Source organism: Bos mutus, chromosome 7 (genome assembly GCF_027580195.1).
Source record: "Bos mutus isolate GX-2022 chromosome 7, NWIPB_WYAK_1.1, whole genome shotgun sequence".
NCBI lineage: Eukaryota > Metazoa > Chordata > Mammalia > Artiodactyla > Bovidae > Bos > Bos mutus.
This window is the reverse complement of record NC_091623.1, coordinates 56,289,722-56,309,706: the sequence shown is the minus strand read 5'-3', so window position 1 is coordinate 56,309,706 and position 19,985 is coordinate 56,289,722. Positions and strand designations below refer to the sequence as shown.

Here is a 19,985-nt window from a genome sequence, read left to right as displayed (position 1 = left end):
CCTGTGGGCGGGTATGGAAGCAGGTTCTCCTGGGGGGCTGCCCTATGCAACAGGTGACGGTAACAGGTGAGGAATTGTCGCTTTCCCATAATTATTAAACACTTAATAGCAACTGCCCAGGATTCCACAAACCACACGGAACCACCGCTCCTGTTTCAGCACATTCTTTTCCATCTTTATTTCTGTTCATTTCAATGAGGAGGTCATGCTGTCATCCACCATCAACCATTTCTGATCTGCAAAAACAACCTTTTCCCACAGTTGGACCTCACATGGGGGTGAGCTCTTGCCAAACTCAATTTTGCATCCCGCCTTTCTGCTGAAGATGTGTCATAAACATTCTGTCAGCCTGTGAAACACACTGCGGAAAGCTTGTACTGTGGCTTTTGTATGAAGTCTTCTGCAATGGCTGTAAAATCACTTATTGGAGACGACCACTCCTCTAATAGGCTTCCCAGGTGGCGCGGTGGTAAAGAATCCACCTGCCAGTACAGGAGATGTCATGAGAGATGTGGGTTTGATCCCTGGGTGGGGAAGATCCCTTGGAGGAGGAAATGGCAACCCACTCCAGTATTCTCCTGGAGAATTGTCCTGAAGAACTGTCCAGTATTGTCCTGGAGAATCCCATGGACAGAGGAGCCTGGTGGGCTATAGTCCATGGGGGTCGTAAGAAGTCAGACTTGACTGAGAGATTGAGCACACATGCTCCTCTAATGTTGTGTTGTAATGTTTCCTGTGGTTATAAATTAAGCTGTGATGGACACCTGCATGACACACTTCCGATCAGCAACGGATATTCTCCTGGGATAGATCCTTATTAGCAGCTGGGTAACCCCCGTGGCCCATTTCCACAGTCTGTTCCCCCCATCACAATGCAGACAGTCTGGAATCTTCCTGATTGTGGGGAAAAAAAGACCCTGTGTTTTCAATGCAGGGGTTGCAGCCTCGATCCCTGGTCGGGGAGCTAAGATCCCACAAGACTTGCAGCCAAAAGAAAAACAGCTCAAAGAGCTCTACTGAGCCAAAAGCACTCTGGTGAGCTGGGGGTATGTGGCCTCCCCAACCAGGGAACTCAGACTTGACACACTTCCCAGGAGAGGCGGGGCCCCCTCTGCACACACCCTTTCTTTCCCCCATTGTCCCTGGGGCCCCTCCCTGGGCTCTTCGGGAGCCCCTGCCCCTCTGTGTAGGGCCCTCCCTCTGTACCAGTGAGACACGCCCTGGCCGTTTGGCCAAGGCTGTGACCTCGAGAGGCTGCCCGCCCAGACTTGCCAGCCCCGTCCCTCCTCACCTGCTGCCTGCTTGGCTTCCCACGCACCTGGCTAGTAGTCCCCATGGCTTCAGGATGCAGTCCTGAGTCCTTGGCCTGCATCAGACAGACTCTCTGGGATGTGGGCCCTTCCTAGGCCTCACCTCTTGCCACCATGTCCACCCTCGGAGGCCTTGGGGACCCTGGCCCAGGCGCCCCTTTGCTTCGCCAGCTTTGGGGCCAGGCCAGAGTCCCTCTGGGTTGCCCTGCCCTGCTTCCCACCCTCAAGGTCTAGGCCTTTTGGTGGTTTCTTTACCCTCCCCCACTTTCACTGCATCACTCAGGCCTCATTGAACCTTGACCCCCATGAGGGTAAGGGGTGGGTGTCACTCATCTCTGTGTGACATCACTGGCCATCTTTGGGCTCAGGGCACAGCTACACAGGCAGATCTCAGCCCTGCTGGGAAGGTCAAAGGCAGACATCCAAGGGTGAGGCCTGCAGTAGTCAGGTACAAGCCTGTCCAGCCTGTTCTTGGTTATTTCACTTTAAAGACACGTGGTCACCTTTGCACACTTCTCCTGGGGTCTCTGTGGCTCTCTTGTTACCCTAGCTGACTTGATGAGGACAGCCTCACCCCCCCACATGGCCCAGAGACAGCCCCACCCTTGGGAACTGGGCAGACACTCTGCCCTTGCCCTTGGCCCACCTGGCTTTCCTGGCAGGTTTGATTTATTTTTGTTGTTGTTTGGTCAGTTGCTGAGTCATATCTGACTCTCTGCAAACCCAAGGACTGCAGCACACCAGGCTTCCCTGTCCTCCACTATCTCCTGGAGTTTGCTCAAATTCACGTCCATTGAGTTAGTGATGCTATCTAACCATCTCATCCTCTGTTGCCCACTTCTCCTCCTGCCCTCAATCTTTCCCAGCATCAGCGTCTTTTCCAATGAGTCAGCTCTTCCAATCAGGTGGCCAGAGTATTGGAGCTTCAGCTTCAGCATCAGTCCTTCCAATGAATATTCAGGGTTGATTTCCTTTAGGATTGACTGGTTTGATCTCCTTGCTGTCCAAGGAACTCTCAAGAGTTTTCTCCAGCTCCACTGTTCAAAGGCATCAATTCTTTGGCGCTCAGCCTTTGTTATGGGTTTATTTATTTACTTATTTATCTATCTAGGCCATGCTGTGCAGCTTGTGGCATGTGGGATCTTAGTTTCCAGATCACGGTTTGAACCCTGGCCCTCAGCATTGAATGCTCAGAGTCCTAACCACTGGCTCACCAGGGAAATTCCTCCTGGCAGGTTTTAAACCTCTGTGTCTGAAAGCAGACCAGATGGAATCCCACTACCCATCTGAAATTGGGGTGGTGGGCCAGGCCGCCTCTAGTTTGTCAGGGGAAAGAGAGGGAGGGGCTGTGGGTGGTCTTGTCTCTAGCCTTCCAAGATCAGAACCTTGTTTCCCTTGGGCTCCTCCAGCCCCAGAATTCTGAGAGATGGAGGAGGCTCTTTCTACATTGTGAGGTGACCTCTGATTAGGAAATTTTGATGGCACACTACGGAAAAACTTGGGTGCATGGGGAGAAAACACACTCTTCCATGAAAACTGTTCAAAGCTCCTTTTCCTTCTAGGACATCTGAGAGTTAGGGATGCTTTGTGGCGTAAAACATACTCTAACTGGAAACATTCACGTGAGACCTTTATTCTGGCAGAAGTGGGCCAGTCTGTCCCCATTATCCCTCAAGTAGTTTAGCATCATTTCCTCACAGGGACATGATGTGTAGAAAAATATTACTCTGACATTGCTGGGAAAAAAAGAGGCTGGGGTAGGGCAGTCAGGCACAGCTAGATTTTAGTACCCAGTCAGTAGATGTTAATTATGTTAATTAAGCAGCTGGTGTACTGCCTACAGTCAGTTCTTAACATTCTTAATAAACCTTAACTTGAAAGTTTTTTCTGGCGGGGGCGGGGTGGGGGGGAAACACTGGCTTAATTATTCCACCAATAAATAAGGTACATCTCTAAATTAATATCTAATGTCAAGATGGAATTTCTCTAAATTATTCTTGTTTTGTAAAGATAAGAGCTAACTAAAGCAAACTGCTATTGGTGAGTCATCTTAAAGAAAAAAAAAAAGAACAAAGCAGAACATTCTTGGGCTTAAATCCAGGCAGCTGCATATTATGCTCCTGGAGAAAAATGCAGTCCAAACTCCTTACCTGCACAGATTGCTGGCTGAAAAGAAATGGTCCTCAGGAAACTCAGGTAAGGGCTCATGCAAAAATGTCACCTCTGTCACTGTTATCTGGATTTGATCCCTCAATTATAGTAGAGGAATGAACTTAAAAAAAAAAATTTTTTTTTTAAAGATAAAATTAAAAACCAGCCAATACTCTTGTCATCATTCACAAATGACTCTGCCCCAATATCTGTTTGCCTGGGTGGTACGCTGACAGCTGTCATCACAGTGAATATACCCCAGAAGGTAAAGAATCCGCCTGCCATTGCAGGAGCCACAGGCTCGATCCCTGGGTTGGGAAGATCCCCTGGAGAGGGGAATGGCAACCCATTCCAGTATTCTTGCCTGGAGAATCCCATGGACAGAGGAGCCTGCTGGGCTATAGTCCATGGGGTTGCAAGAGTCGAACATGACTGAGCACAGCACAGGGCATGGTCTTTGTATCGTTTTAATCATTTCCCTGTAGTCAGATGTCAGAGCCATGTATTTCAATAACATACGCAAGCGTCAAGGGGACAGAATTGCAAAGGCAGAGATTAGAAAACGCTTTATGATTTCAGATCTGTGTCAGTAAACTGCTTCTCCAAATAAATGTACCGACGAGAACAACACTGCAGGAAAATAGGAAAACGGGAGTAAGGAAAGATAACCCTGGGAGGGGACACAACAGACTGACAGCTAGCCGCAGTTGCAAGGGATTGTGGGTATTTCCCCTCATTTTTCTGTTTTCCAAATTCCCTGTGATGGCCATATGACCTTTATAGTTAAAAAAAAAAAAGAAAAGGTTAATATTAGGAGGAAGCTGAATGTAGGAGGAAGCTGAATGTAGGGAACTCTGCACAATCTTTTTTTTTTTTTTTTGCTGAAGCTGTGAGGTTTATGGGATCCTAGTTCCACCACCAAGGATTGAACCCAGGAGCTGGTGGTGAAAGTGCTGAGGCCCAGCTACTGCACCGCCAGGGAATTTCTACATGATCCTTTTTTTTTTTTTTTAGATTTTCTTTAAAGATCTAAAATTATTTCAAACGATTTAGCATTTGGATGGCTGGAGTCTTCTTTAAATTTCTGATTAAAAGGAAATTAGAGAGGAGAGTCTCTACCATAGGTTTGGTTTCAAGCAGGAAACCTGACAAATTTCCATTAATGGAAAGGCTGTTGGATCTATACCAAATGGCAGGCAAATAAAAGTGCATTTATCTACTTTAAATATTGAAGGTCTATGACTTTTAAAAAGAAGTGCTGGGGCTTCCCTGGTGGACCAGTGGTTAAGACTCCACGCTTCCACCGCAGGGGGCTCGGGGTATGAAGAAGAGAAACAAGGAGAAACAAAGTGGGCAGGGGGGGAGGGACACTGTCATGGGCCTTTAAAGGTGCCTCGGGTTTATACTTTCTCCTTGAAACTGAAGCTACAGAAAAGTTTATGCATGAGGGTCCTAGATCAGATTTGCCTCTGGAAGCGGCTGATGCAACCAGGGAGCAGTAATGGAAGGAGCCAGGGGTGGAGAGTGCCAGGACTGCTGACACGGGGGATGGGCAGGGGCAGACTCAGGGCAGGGAGAGGGGACAGGTGGTGACTTTGACCTAGGATGGGAGTCGCCCAAGCTGCTTGGGAGGTCTCAGGTGACAGCTAGAGGCAGGAATGGGGCCCTCAAGAGACAGTCCAGAAGAGGGATGGAGACTTGGGCAGACGACAGTACCTGAAGCCAAGGAGTGGACGAGACTCCAGAGCTGGACAGACTGCTTTGCAGAGCTGCCTGGGGACTGGATGGGGCAAGACATGGCAACGATGGCCCTCAGGGTCCCTGGCTGCTGCATGTAGTGCAGAACAGCGGGCAAAGGGAGTTCATCTCAGAAGCACTGCTTCATCAACTGAAATCCACAGGCTGTTTTCTCACAGGCTGTCATTCAGTCCTCGTTCTCCATCCTGTATTTCCCTAGCTGCTAATTTAGACCAATGGTTCTCATCCTGGGGTAATTTGGCATTTGGGGGACATTTGGCAGCATCTGAAAACAGTCGAGATCATCATCGGGGGTCGGGGGTGCTCCTGACATCCTAGGTCACTACTAAGGATACTGCTCGGCACCCCAACCACAGAGAACCATCCGGCCCCAAATGTCCACAGTGCCCAGGGTGGGAAAGGCCACATGAGACCCAGACATGGAAACTGAAACATTCCTTGCCCTGAAGCCCACCTTGCTGGCTTCAGTCACTGAGACCTGGGGGCTCTGATGACACAGAGATGGGGGCCACCCTAAAGCTTTGATAAGCAAACCTTCCACATCTGTGTCTTTCTAAATTACATGGTAAATGACTGGTCAGGACAGAGCAGAGGATGGAACCCAGGAGCGGTCTCCCTCTAATTAACTCACCAAATGTGAGCACATGTGCTCAGTCACTCAGTTGCGTCCGACTCTGTGACCCTATGGACTGCAGCCACCAGGCTCCTCTATCCATGGGATTCTCCAGACAAGAATAATGCAGTGGGTTGCCATTTCCTTCTCCAGGGGAATTAACTTCCTAATTAATGCCCTTTGGGAACTTTCACCCAACTTATTATAAGCCTGGCTAAAGGGTGATTAGCTCAGAATCATCTTAACGTCTCCGTGTACTTCCTTCTACCCCAAGAATGTTGTCTAGAAGCAGATCTGACCTTCCCATCGCCCGGTGTTCCACCCCACTTTCCTGGTCGACTGACCAGACCGTCACCTGCCAGAGGAGGAAATAAGGCTGCTGTGACACCATTTCTTCCCAGGGATGCATGCTGGCTTTAGGGCTTACAACCGCAGCTTTGATGACCCACTCTTCTGGGTGACGGAGGCATGATGGCGGGTCGGCTGTCTCTAGTTGGGGGATGGCCCTGGCCAATCCTTCTGCTTCCTCCCCAGGCCTGAGACCACACTTGCCAGATGCCAGATGCTTCTGCTGGGATGCCCAGAAATGTCAGAGGTCATGGGTATCTGAGACTTGCTTTTAAGTTCTTACAACTCTCTGGTGTCAGGCCCAACTAGCGTAGAGAAGCCTTACGATCCAACAATGAAAAACCGAACGACTGATTCAAAAACGGGCAAAGGGTGTGAATACATATTTCTCCAAAGAACATACAGAAATGGTGCAACTAAAAGACTCCGCATGCTATAACTAAAATCCTGCATGCCACAGGTAAAAGAGCCTGCATGCTGCAACCCAGCGCAGCCAAATAAATACATACTTAAAAAAAAAAAAAAAGATATCGAGAAGTAGCCAATAAGCCTGTGAAAAGCAGTTCAACATCCCTATTGTTAGGAAAATGCAAATCAAAACCACGATGAAATGCCACTTCACACCCACTAGCATGGGATGATGTAAAATGACAAGGGTAGGGGAGGATGCAGAGAAACTGGAATCCTCCTACGTTGCTGGTGGAAATGTAAAACGGTGCGGCTGCTTTGGGAAAGTTTGGCAGTTCCTCAAGAAGTCAAACGAATTACCATGCGGTCCAACAATTCCACTTCTGGGTATGGACCCAAGAGAACTGACAGCAGGGACTCCAACAGGTATCTGCACACCCATGTGCATAGCATCGTGATTCACAACAGCCAGGAGGTGGAAGCAACCCAAGGGTCCGTGAACAGATAAATGGATAAACAAAATGAGATATATCCATAAGATGGAACAGTACCCAGCCTTAAAAACGAAGGAAATTCTCATGCCTGTTACAAGCTGGATGAGCCCCGGGGACATCATGCTCTGTGAAACAAGCCAGTCACAAAAGGACAAATACTGCATGATTTTACATATACGAGGGGCTGAGTGTAGGCAGATTCTCAGAGACACAAAGTAGAATGGTGGGTAACACAGGCTGGGGAGCCAGTGTTTCATGGGGACAGGGTCTGGGAAGATAAGAAAGTCCAGGAGATAGATGGTGGGGATGGTGGTGTAGCGATGTGAATCTACACTTAAAACCAGTTAGAATGTTTCCTAAGAAAAAAAAGGCACGACTAGAGCTAGAGGGGCCTTGCCCTTCAGAGTGAGGCTGCAGCTCGGCCATCGTGGATTTCAGCTTCCTCCCACAAACCTGACATCCTGGGCGTCTTTCCTCTCTACTGACAGCTATCTTGCATGATGGACAGGGCCCTGAGAGCTTCCTCAAGAAACTGATTCCGACACCCAGGGAATTGCTCAGGGCTCTAAAAGTGGCCCGGAAGGTCCCTGCTGCCCACTTTTAGTGGTCGCTCCTCAGAGCTCCCTTACCATTTGACAAGGGTGGTTCAGGGAAATAAGGAAACAAAACTGCTATGTTTAGTGTTTTGAGTCATTCTGATGAACAAGTTTACCCACTGCATGGAGGGGAAGGGGAGGCAGTGGGTAGGGAGGGGGAGGAAGGGTGTCTCTGGAACTTTTTACCAAGAGTAAACTAGTAACTACCATGTGATCCAGCAATCCCACTCCTGGGTACATATCAGGAGAAAAGTTTAATTTGAAAAGACACAATGCAGCCTTATGTTCATAGCAGCACTATTTATAACAGACAAGACATGGAAGCAACCCAAGTCATCAACAGGTGACTGGCTTAAGAAGACGTACACACCCACCCACCCACCCACACAATGAAATATTACTCAGCCATAAAAAAGAATGAAATAATGCCATTTAGAGCAACACGGATGGCCCTAGAGATGATCATACTAAGTGAAGAAAGTCAAACAGAGAGAAACAAACATCATGGGACATCACTTATATCTGGAATCTTAAAAAATGATACAAATGACCTTATTCACAAAACAGAAACAGACTCACAGACATAGAAAACAAACATGGTTACCAAAAGGGAGAGTGCCAGGTAGGAGAGATGAATTAGGAGTTTGGGATTAACACATACACACTGCTGCTGCTAAGTTGCTTCAGTAGTGTCCGACTCTGTGCAACCCCATAGACGGCAGCCCAGTAGGCTCCTCTGTCCCTGGGATTCTCCAGGCAAGAATACTGGAGTGGGTTGCCATTTCCCTCTCCAGTGCATGAAAGTGAAAAGTGAAAGTGAAGTCGCTCAGTTGTGCCCAACTCCTAGTGACCCCACGGACTGCAGCCTATCAGGCTCCTCCGTCCATGGGATTTTCCAGGCAAGAGTACTCAATAAGGATCTACTATATAGCACAGGGAACTATACTCAATATCTTGTAATAACTCATAATAGAAAAGAATCTGAAAAAGAACACACACGCACACACACACACACATGACTGAATCACTTTGCTCTAAACTAACATGATATTGTAACATGATATTGTAAATGAACTATTGTAAATGAACACTTCAACTAAAAAATATTCTATAGTGCTAAAAAAAAAAGAGTAAACTACTAAGAATCACTCCTAAATGATAACACCGACCACCAGGGCGAACAGCCTTCCGACATGAGGATGAAAGGGCAAATCGGGTCGGGAGGACAAAGGTGTGATCGTGATGCTTCGATACGAACATGGCTGGGAAGGACGGGAGGAGGACGCCCCTGCACAGCTCAGGCATGTCCCAGAGCTTATCCGCTTCCCTTCGCTCCATTTCCCACCACTTTCTGGTATTAGGCAAAGAGGCACCTTCAGCCTCATTCACAAGGAATTCAGACCTTAAAAAAAGCATGCACTTTGTGGATAAGTTATTTCATCCCTCTGAGGGCAAGGCCAGAGGCAGGACTGTAGGGGCCCCAGCAAAACCATTCCACCGCTGAGGCCCCGCTAGCAAGTCGGCAGGCTTTCCTCATTGGCATGTTGTAAACAATTATGCAAATTCAACTGACTGTCCAGAAATCAGAATGACGTGATAAAAACATTTTAATGAAAACAAAGTGATTTTGAAAAGATTAATTCAGGTGTAGCTACGACGCATCTGAAATCTTGCAGAAAACCCCAACTGGCCTGATTATGTAATAGTATTATTTTTCAAACCTTCAATGCGGGAAATAAAGAGCAAACGTCAGCAGAGGTGGCTGTGAGGAGGGCAGGGGAAATCAAACACTTGACGCAGGTCAGTGGGTTTCTCTTTCAGTAGATAAAAACCATTCTGTTCAAGGAGGAAGGCAGGAAAGAAAAACACAAACCTACAACGCTAAAAGGAAAAACAAAACTGAACCTTGCTTGCAATGGCCTGGGAAATTATTCAAGGGCACTGCACGTCTGTGAAGAGAACTGAAATGGTGTCAGAGGTTGGGGAGGCTTAGCAAGAAGACCTTTCATGGGGAGTTCCCAGTGCACACACACCTGCCAGGAACTCCTGTCCCCTCTGTAGGTGTGTCCCTCACCGTATTTACAGGATCAGAATCATGGGCCTAGAAAGAGAACAGGAAAAATCAGGAGTCTGTTGTAAAATCAGGTGGTGGCAGACTCTGGCCCTTGGGCCAGCGACCGGTTTTAGTCAATAAAGTTTTATCGGCACCCAGGCCACGCCCACTTGTTGTCTGGGACTGCTTTAGCAGGTAGGGCAGCTGTGACCAAGGCTCTGTGGCCTGCAGAGGCTGTATTTACTCCTGGGCTTTTTATAGAAAAAGAATGCTGAGCCCTGGTCTACTGTATCTAATTGGTTTGTTTTGGAAAGGAGGGCCTATTCCCTGCAATCAACATGCACCCAGAAGGGCTCATGTGATACTCCCCTTTTTAATTCCTGACACACACAGGGAATGGAATAAAGGAAGCAGGGAAGTGGTTTAGCTGTGTGGAGTCATTACTGAATTCCAGAGCCCTGAAACGGCTCATGTTGGCAGCAAACAGGTATGAGGGGTGGGTTTCTGACCATCTCAAGATCCCCACTGTCCTGAGAATGCTGGTTCTAACTGGCTCCTACATTTGGAAAATTCCAGAACCTTGCAAAACCTTCATTAGTATTCCTTTTAGTACTGCAACGCTGTGAGCTTGAATACATTTTAATATATCTCATGTCTCAAGGTCAGGGAGAAAACACTTTTCATGTGCTTATGTAAGCTAGGTGGAGGGCTGGGCAGACAGAACTTTTTTTCCCTCTCTAAGGCAACAAGACTTTTGTATTTAAGAGGGTGGTATCTGAACACATGGAGAAGGAGCAGATTATGCAGAGGACAGGCAAATAGCCAAACATTTTGACCCACTGTAATGTATTAGGCACCAATTTATACTTTACAGCAAATTATACCCACAGAGGATTCAGATTTAGACGCTTCCCAAGCAAGGAACTAGTTCTCCTTAAGGTCAATCTCTTTCCTCTCCTCACTTAAACTGGGCTCCTGAGAGCGAGCTCGAGTCCAACCCTTAATTTTAAAATACCTGGAAGTTACGATGTGTTCTAAAGAATGTACGGATTAAGTACTAGCAACTCCTGTAAGCCTGTTCTCATTTACAAGTCACTGGAAATACAGAGCTCCTGCGGTGGGTGGCATAAAATCCCCCCCAGTTTCATGTCCACCCGGAACCCCAGAAGGTGGCCTTATTTGGACATGGGGTCTCTGCAGACATAATCAAGTCAAGGATCTCAAGATGAGATCATCCCGGATTTAGGGTGGGCCCGAGATCCAAATGATGGTGTCTTTATAAGGGAAAGAAGAGGGATATTTGGACGCGGAGAGACACACAGATATGGAGACAGGCACCAGAGGAGGAGGCCACGTGAAGACGGAGGCGGAAGAAAGGATTAACAAGGCCCTATTGCACAGCACGGGGAACTACATTCAATAGCTGGGGACAAACCATCAGGGAAAAGAAAGTGGAAAAGAATATATAGGGACTTCCCTGGTGGTCCAGTGGCTAAGACTCCACACTCCCAACGCAGGCGGCCTGGGTCTGGTCCCTGGTTTGCGAACTAGATCCTGCATGCTGCAACAGTTCGCATGCCTCAACTAAGACCCAGTGCGGCCAAAATAAATACTTATTTAAAACAAAACAAAACACAGCTAGATCCAGGTGACAACGTGGATGAAGCCTGAAAACGTCACATTAAGTAAAATAAATCAGATGCAAAAGGCTGCCTGTTGTGATTTCATTGATAGGAAATGTCCAGAATAGGCAAGTACATAGAGATGGGAAGTAGATTTGTGCCTGGGGATGGGGAAAAGGGGAGTGATGGCTAATGGGTACGAGATTTCCATTGTGGATGATGAGAATGTTCTGGAATTAAGACAGTGGGTATGATTGCACAACACTGTGACTATATTACAAACCACTGACTCATATGTTTTAAAAGGGTGAATATTATGGTATATGAATTTTCCAGGCAAGAATACTGGAGGAGGAACCATTCCCTTCTCCAGGGGCTCTTCCCAACCCAGGGATTGAACCTAGGTCTCCCTCATTGCGGGCAGATTCTTTACTGTCTGAGCCTCGAGGGAAGCCCCATGAATTATAATACCCCAATTAAAAAAAGGAGCAGCAGAATGGTTGAGCCTGTGAATGGCAGAGCTCACCCCAGTAGATGGGGAAGTCTTCCCCTTTGATTGAAGCTCTGGGAACATTCTAGAAGAAGGAAAAACACCCCAAGGAAGGTTTTAGCTTCCTGATCATCAGCGGGGCTGGGGTGGAAGGGGGAACCTGGTGACAGATTTGGAAGCACTGATTTACCAGGTGGGACTTAAAATAACTGTTCCTTGGATTTCTGGAGGAGACCACTGTGGTTGCACTTCATTTAAGGAAAAAACTATCCATTTATTCATTTTGAAAGACGTGATTCTTTAAAGTTAAAAACACAAAGAGCAAAGTTGCATTCACTGTTGCAATTCTAGGACCTGGTTCACAGCAGGTACCGGATAATAAATAATCTGCTGAATGAATGAATGACCGAGTGAGCGAATGAACAAACACACCCAGACGCTGTGGGAGCGCTCCACTAGCAATAACAGCCCTAGGAAGCAAGGAGTGGTATGTTTGTAATGCGATGGACAGGAAACCAAGGATTAGAGAGTTCAGGTAGCCTCCCCAACAGGACAGAAGCAGACCCGAGTGCCCTGCTGTCATCTTTGTGTCCAGGTGCTCATGGTCCTGTGTGCAGAGAAGGGGCCTCGAGGCAGGCCAGCAAAGGAGGAGTGACAGTGGCCTCCTGACAAAGGCCTGCAGTGAGAAGGGAAAGTGAGGCAGGGCAGGGCTGTGAGCCGGGGGCTCCCGAGTCAGACAAGAGGAAAACCAGGTGTGCTGTGCGCTCAGTCACTTTAGTTTTGTCTGACTCTTTGCAATCCCACGGACTGTAGCCCGCCAGGCTCCTCTGCCCATGGGATTCTCCAGGCAACAATACTGGAGTAGGTTGCCCTGTCCTCCTCCAAGGGACCTTCCTGACTCAGGGATCGAACTCGCGTCTCCTGCATTGGCAGGTGGATTCTTTACTGCTGAGCCGCATGGGAAACCAGGTGTGCAATTTTGCTATTTTGTTTGTGTCAATCTACCACAAACAATGGCTGAGAACAACACAAATCTATTCTCTTTTGGTTCTGGAGGTCTGAAGTCTGAAACAGCAGGGTTGCGATCCTTCCAGAGGCTCCAGGGTAGAATGTTTCCTGACCTCTTTCAGCTTCTAGAGGCTGCCTGCTTCCCGTGGTTCGTGGCCCCTTCCTCCATCTTCAAAGCCAGCATCTTCTTTTGAAAAATTTTTTATACATGTTTATTTATTTATTTTTGGCTACACGGGTGTTCACTGCTGTGCACAGGCTTTCTCCATTTGCAGTGAGTTGGGGCTACTCTCTAGTTGGGGTATGCGGGCTTCTCACTGTGGTGGTTCCTTTTGTTGCAGAGCATAGGCTCTAGAGCTCTGAGGCTTAGTTGCATTGAAGCATGTGGAATCTTCCTGGACCAGGGACTGAACCCATGATCCCTGAATCAGCAGGCAGATTCTTAACTACTGGACCACAGGGAAGTCCTAAAGCTAGCATCTTCTAACCTGTCTCTGACCTCTGCTTTGGTCATAGCATCACCTTCTCTGACCCAGACCCTCCCGCCTCCCTTGCATAAAGACCCTAGTGACGACACTGGAGCCATCTAGATAACCAAGGATTATCTCCCCACCTCCAGATCCTTAACTAACTCACACCTGCAAAATTCCTTTTGGCCACGGTAGGTCATCTATTCAAAGTTCTTGGGGGTTAGGACATGGGCATCTTTGGGCCATATTTCCACAGGATCAATGGGGTGGGAGAGGTCCGCTATAGTTCCAGAACAGAAAAGAGAAGTAGATGTCTCCTTGATCTCTAGAACCACAACTCTCCATGAATAACACCTTGGTGTGTGTGTGTGTTAGCTGATGCCTGCTGGAAATGGCCAGAAAAGCCTGGAAAAGCAAGGATGGGAAATCAGCCGGCTGAAGGGCATCAGGCTTCTGAGGCTGGTTACATAAGCACACGAGTCAGGTTGCTGTTCTGCTGTCAGATTTCATTTTTGAAGGTTTTCACATCACTTTGCTGCTGGATTCTCCAACTCTCCCCTCCCCGCCTCTCCCCCTAACCCCTAGCAGGCAGCGCCTGCTTTCTAAATAGACACCGTGGGACTTTCCTGAGGGTCCAGCTGGCTAAGACTCCTCGCTCCCCATGCAGGGGGCAGGGGTTCCATCCCTGGTTGGGGAACTTGATTCCACATGCCCCAACTAAAGATTGCGAGTGCCATGGGTTACCCTTCTGCCCCGCTCCCCTTCCATCCCAAAGAGCTACAACTTCAGGGTCCCTGGTGGTCTACAGATGAATACTTTTCAATGTTCTAGACCTCTGAAAGACCCTGGGATGGGGTGGAGGTGGGGAGGCGAGAAGAGAGCCTTGATCTGACGGGAGGGCACAGTCTTCCCCAATCTCCAAAGCAAGACAAACTTGGAGAGAGCTCCAACTAGCCAGACCAGTGAGGGTAGGCTCCTGGGAGCTGCAGGCTGTGTAGGGAAGCGTTCTCCTAGCTGATGACGTTGGGGCCCAGCATCCATCTGGTCACCTCCGTCACCCTCTCTCCCACACTACCACCGACAAAGCCCTCACTCATCTACCTGTGAAGCGACCTGAACTCTGTCCTCTTTCTACAGTCCTTGTTTGTTTGGGTTCAACGGATCATCACCTCTCAGGCCACCCTGTCTCCAGACTCCCCCCTTTCCTGTTCCGCCACCCGAGGATGGAGGCCGCCATTGGGTCCACCCTGGCCTATAAGATACGATGGATGGCACATCATTTCCTGACTCTGAGCCTCTGTACACCATTCTCCCTCTGCTCACAGCCGCTGAGGCCTGGCCTGGCCACCACCCCTCCACAGAGGACTCTCCCGCCTGGGACACAGCCAGGGTGACACTGTGACCCCAAGTCTCTGCCTCAACTGGCCTGTCCTAACGGACAGCACTGAGGACCCTAACTGTCTCCCACGTGGCAGGGACCTGAGTCTATAATCTACTTTCTCGTTTAGTCGCTAAATCACATCCAACTCTTTGTGACCCTATGGGCTGTAGCCCACCAGGCTCTTCTCTCCATGGGATTTCCCAGGCAAGAATACTGAAGCAAGTTGCCATTTCCTTCTGCAGGGGATCTTCTTGACCCAGAGATTGAATCCGGGTCTCCTGCATTGCAGGTGGATTCTTTACCACTGAGCCACCGGGGAAGCCCCTCAACAGCTTTCTTGAAATGGAATTAAAATACTACGTAAGTCATCCTTTTCAAGTGTACAGTCCGATGGCTTTCAGTTTATTCAGAGTTGTGTGTCAGTTTCAGAACATTTTCCTTACCCTCAAAAGGAAGCCTGGACCCCTTAGCTGTCACTCACCATTTCCCCCTCTCCCCACCCCAGGCAACCACTAATCTACTTTTCTGGTGTCTCCATGAATTTGCCTGTTCTGGATATTCTGTGTAAATGGAATCAGACCCTATGTGGCCTTTGGGGACTGGCTTCTTTCACTGAGCTTTCACACAGTTTTGAGACTCAGCCAAGTTGTAGAGTGTGTCAATGCTTCATTCCTTTGCACTGCTGAAGAACAGTCCACCGCATGGATGGCCCACATTTTCTTTCACCCATTCTTCCTTTTTTTTTTTGGCCACACTGCATGGCTTGCGAGGTCTCAGTTCCCTGACCAGGGACTAAACTGGAGTCACAACAGTGAAAGCCTGGAATCCTGAGGCCACAGGGAACTTCCTGGCCCACGTTTTCTTTATCCATTCATCAGCTGATGGACATTGAGATTGTTTCTACTCTTTGGCTGTTGTGAACAATGCTCCTGTGATGTTTTTGTGCCAATTTTTGTGTAGACCTAGGCTTTGGCACCCCACTCCAGTACTCTTGCCTGGAGAATCCCATGGACGGAAGAGCCTGGTGGGCTGCAGTCCATGGGGTCGCTAAGAGTCCGACACGACTGAGCAACTTCACTTTCACTTTTTACTTTCATGCATTGGAGAAGGAAATGGAAACCCACTCCAGTGTTCTTGCCTGGAGAATCCCAGGGACAGGGGAGCCTGGTGGGCTGCCGTCTATGGGGTCTCACAGAGTCGGACACGACTGAAGCGACTTAGCAGCAGGAGGCTTTCTTTTCTCTTTGGCACATACCTAGGGGTGGAACTGCTGGATCTTATGGTAAATCTAATGTCTGACCTTTAGAGGCACTGCCAGACTGTTTTCACAGTTGCTGCCCTGTTCTACAGTCCTACCAGCAGTGTCTGAGGGTCTCCATCTTTCCATCTTCCTGTTTCTCTTTCAGTTCTTAGACAGAGAGCCCCTGAGGGGATGATGCAAAGGGTCACAAGGATCTGCCATCACTCCCATGTCCTGGCATGATGAGAACTGACTCCCAGATGACCCAGAGCTGACTCCCTTACTGCCATGATGCCCAGGGATGCTCCCCATTGTATCTGGTCAGTTACTGCCCATTTCACTCTTATGAGGGGACGGAGGAGTACACTAACCCTACTGTGGATGACTTCACAAGTTATTCTTCTAAATTCAATTTCCCTCTGAAAATTAATCTCAGCAAATCAGAGTCATCCATGAACAGTGTAACTGTCCTGGTGTGCTGCAGTCTTCGGGGTTGCAAAGAGTCAGACACAACCGAGTGACTGAACAACAAATTGTCCTCATGGGATCACAATGGATTCCAGCCAAGCAGTCTGATGGGGTCCTGCCGTCCCTGCACCCCACACTGTGATGGAGGGGGCACCCACTTAGACCCTCTTACTATGGCCTTTCTCTCCTCCTGAAACCCATCTGTAGGAATGACCAGCTGATAAAATGTCCCGGCGGTTGACAGTGGTGACAGTTGTGTGAGCTTGTGAATGTTCTAAAACCCACAGAAAGGCACCCTTTAAAAGGGTGAATTTTATGGTATGTGAATTATGTTTTAATGAAGCTTTTTTTTTTTTCTTTTAAAGTGACATGCATTTACAGATGTAGAGAAGAGACTTGTGGACATGAGGTGGTGGTGGTGGTGGTGGTGGTGGTGGTAAGGAGAGGGTGGACGACTAGAGACACTTGCATTGACATTTACACCATTTCCTCCTCCAGAGGATCTTCTAATTCAGGGATCGAGCTTGCATCTCCTGCACTGGCAGGTGGATTCTTTACCGCTGAACCACCAGGGAAACCATATATGCACTACCATGTGTAAAACAGATAGCTAGTGGGAACTGCTGTATAGCACAGGGGGCTCAGCCCCGCGCTCCGTGGGATGGGGGCGTGGGAGGGAGACTCAAGAGGGAGGAGGTATATGTATACAGGAGAAGGCAACGGCACCCCACTCCAGTACTCTTGCCTGGAAAATCCCATGGACGGAGGAACCTGGTGGGCTACAGTCCATGGGGTCGCTAAGAGTCGGACACAACTGAGCAACTTCACTTTCACTTTTCACTTTCATGCATTGGAGAAGGAAATGGCAACCCACTCCAGTGTTCTTGCCTGGAGAATCCCAGGGACAGCAGAGCCTGGTGGGCTGCCGTGTCTGGGGTCGCACAGATTCGGACACGACTGAAGCGACTTAGCAGCAGCAACAGCATGGCTGATTCACCATTGTTGTGCAGCAGAAACTAACGCAACATTGTAAAGCGATTATATGCCAGTTAAAAAAAACTGACATGCATTCAGAATGTAACCACCTGCAATATGTTAAATATATAGCCCCTTCCTTAAAATCTTTAGAATAATTTTCTCAAGATATGGTGATACTTTGAACAAAACCAACTGCAACTTTTTTTTTTAGATTCTTTTTGGTTTTTTTTTTTAATTTTATTTTATTTTTAAACTTTACAATATTGTATTGGTTTGGCCAAATATTGAAATGAATCCGCCACAGGTATACATGTGTTTCCCATCCTGAACCCTCCTCCCTCCTCCCTCCCCACAAGTGCAACTTTAATCTCAATGGCAACTATGAATCTACTTAAGAACCAAAGCAGAGAAGCAGCATACCAGTTGAATTTAGTTAGCCTGCTTACCTCTGTGTTTAGCTGTGGCTCTCTTTGCAACCGTATGGATTGCAGCCCACCAGCCTCCTCTCTCCATGGGATTTTCCAGGCAAGAATACTGGAGTAGGTTGTCGTTTCCTTGTCCAGGGACTGAACCTGAGTCTCCTGTGTCTCTGGCATTGCAGGTGGATTCTTTACCGCTTACACCCAAGGCAATTTTACCGTTTACGCCCAAGGCAATTTTACTGCTTACACCCAAGGCAATTTTAATCGCACACTCAAAAAAAGCGTAGCTGCAGGGGTCCTTTCACTGAGGCCTCCTGGAGGACATTATTTGAATCAGACTGCCCCTCCCCCGTCAGCCACATTTCTCCTCCAGAAAAATTCCTAGTGGCCGCTCAGGAGCTGTGCAGGGAATTGCTTTGCACCTGGAGAGAGGGTTTACAAACCAAGAGCAGCTCTTCACCACTTTCAGGGGAAAAGTAAAGTTTAAGTCACAAATAATGAAGAAACAGTGACTAGCTGGACCTAACAAAGCCTCTGGGCTTAAAATGACTTAAGAGAGCCTAGAGGAAAATGTTTAAAAAGTCATGGGTGGAATTTGCGGAAATGGAAACAGGACCCAGGACGAGTGAAGAAAAATGAAGGAGACCTTGACACGAGGATCAGAAATATGCTAAGCACGTGGAAGGTAAACAGCCAGGGAGGCACAGCTGGTGACCACAGCCCTAGGCCGGGGGTGGGGTGGGGGTGCGCTGGTGACAAGGGCAACTGGCTGTAATCGCTACTGTGTGACAATGAAAAGTATACCAAGGTTTCCACCAGGAACAATGTACGTGCTACCACGCTTTCAACGTGGGGGCGTTCTTACCTCGACTGAAGAAAAAAAGAGAAAGAAAAGAGATTCAAAGAATCTCCTTTCTCTCCTTCAAGCCACTGAAGCGGGAAGTAAGCGATACACAATGCAAACAAGTTACACTGACCAGAATTAAAAAAACTACCCCACTCCTTTATTTTGGGGCTGAGCTGTGCTGCATGCAAGATTTTAGTTCCCTGACCAGGGACCAAACCCTTGCCCTGCAATGGAAGTACAGAGCCCTAGACACTGCACCGCCGGGGAAGCCCTCTTACTCGTTTTAGCACAGCTTCTTCCACCCCCTTAGAAGGGCTTGACCCACAGAACTAGCAAACTACTGATAAAACGTAAATTGCAACCCAGTCCAAACAACAACTGAGATGCTCACATTCTCCAGACTCTTTATTACTCGGAATGTCGACTGAAAAATATGGGCCTGAGATTTAAAAAAAAAAGAAAAAAGAAATAATGCCATTTGCAGCAATATGGATGGACCTAGAGTATTAAATGAAGTCAGTCAGAGAAAGACAAATATCATATGGTATCATTTACAGGTGGAATCTAAAGAAATGATACGAATGAATGTAACTACAAAACAGAAATAGACTCACAGACATAGAAAACAAACTTAGGGTTACCAAAGGGGATGGCAGGAAGATAAATTAAGAATTTGGGATTAACATACACACACCTGTTGTTTACCTGTTTATATATAAAACAGGTAAACAGCAAGGATCTACTGTATAGCACAGGGAACTATCGTGTAAAAAACTATAACAGAAGAGAGTATGAAAAAGAATGTATATATGTGTGTATATATACATATAGGAATATACATATATGGGAATATATTTGTATATATGGAATCCCCGGTAGCTTAGCAGTGAAGAATCTGCCTGAAATGCAGGAGATGCACATTTGATCCCTGGGTTGAGAAGATCCCCTTGAGAAGGAAACGGCAACCCACTCCAGTATTCTTGCCTGGGAAATCCTATGGACAGAGGAGCCTGGTAGGCTACAGTCCATAGGGTCACAGAGTCGGACACAACTTAGTGACTAACCAACAACAAATATATATATGTATCACTGAATCACTCTGCTGTACACTTGAAAGTAAAACAACATTGTAATCAACTATATTTCAGTAAAAATAAAAAATTAAAATACAGACCTGGGGGCATACCACATGCACAGAATATATAACATTTATTGAGCATTCACCATATGCCAGGGGCTGTGCTTCCCACCTTACATGTATTACCTCATCAAATCCACAACTGATCCTCATTCTGGCTTTAAAGATGGGGAGACTGTGACTTAAGTGG

General features: G+C 47.6%; 1 protein-coding gene across 3 annotated transcripts in view; it reads right to left on the bottom strand.

Moving 5' to 3' along the window:
* ARHGEF18 (Rho/Rac guanine nucleotide exchange factor 18) overlaps positions 1 to 19,985 on the bottom strand; it is a 100,599-nt gene that overhangs the window by 32,903 nt on the left and 47,711 nt on the right. The gene's annotated exons all lie outside the window — the stretch shown is intronic.